Consider the following 1187-nt stretch of genomic DNA (forward strand, 5'->3'; position numbering starts at 1 on the left):
TAAGCCCTGTGGCTCTACAGCCATCTGGGCCAAGAGAAACAGATGCAGGAACCTCACAGGTAGCTGTGAAATTCTGCTAAATTAAAATAACTTAGTTTGTCGTTCTCTATAATTTTAAACACAGCTAGTTTCTCTGTGGACTGAGCAAGCTTCATTGCCTGATTAGCGAGCCGGTCGCCGCATACGATGCAGAGCGGTCTTGTAATGTGGGAATCACCTATCGGTCCAGGATAAATCCATTCTCCTGTCTCTTCTCTGGGCCTTTTCCCCTTCGCAAAGAAAACTTCCAAAAAGACACCTGATCTGTTTCTTACTCATTTTGCTGCTTGTGGGCTCATTGTTGGCATTCAAGACGTAACCCAGAGAATCCGGTTAAAGGATTTTCAAAATAAAAGATCCTCCAGACTCAAATAAAACGGAAATATTTAATTATTTCTTGCGCGGTCCACGGACCCGGGGGAAGGGGACCACTGCTCTAACCGACCTCTATGTATGAACGTTTGCTCTATGGATCACTTTTTAAAAACAAAAAACACCACCAGAAAATAATGTCAATCCTTCAGTGATTGATTGAGAGCCGTGCAGAGACCTTTGGATGGGCAGGGGCTCAAAGTTAAAAGGGGCTCATTGAACAAAATCTTAAAACATTGTACACACCAATACCCATAAGAATTTATATTAAGAACCCATTTGTCATGATTTGTGCGGTGACGGTGGTGAGGCAGAAACGTTTAGGACCCACCCAGGTTGCAGTGATGAAGGATATTTAATGATTAAAAAAGGTTCCAAAACACTGGCAGCACAGCTGAGTAGAATGGCACAGTATTTTCGCTGATGGTTGTGATATTTTGTGAACTCCAAAAGCCATGAGCCGAACATTCCTTTAACAGTTGAGGTTCTGCAATAACTTCTATTCACAGCCGCTCACCTCCAGCCCAGATCCCGTCAGCAGTGGCTTTAACACGCCTGGTAGTAAGGCAGAAAGCGAACAGTGAGCAGGTGGTACCGGGGCTTTTAGGTGCGTTGCAGTGACAGTCGCTGTCGCTGTACCGTTTCTTTACATCAGGATGTCCAGGGGTGACACTTGCCACCCCAAATCAGAGCCTTGCCACCCCTGTTGCCACCAGTGGCGGAGCTAGACTTTTAAAGTTGGGGGGGCCAAGGGGGGGCCAGGACTACCTCTGGGG

This window comes from Poecilia reticulata, linkage group LG15 (assembly GCF_000633615.1).
Source record: "Poecilia reticulata strain Guanapo linkage group LG15, Guppy_female_1.0+MT, whole genome shotgun sequence".
Taxonomy (NCBI): Eukaryota; Metazoa; Chordata; class Actinopteri; order Cyprinodontiformes; family Poeciliidae; genus Poecilia; species Poecilia reticulata.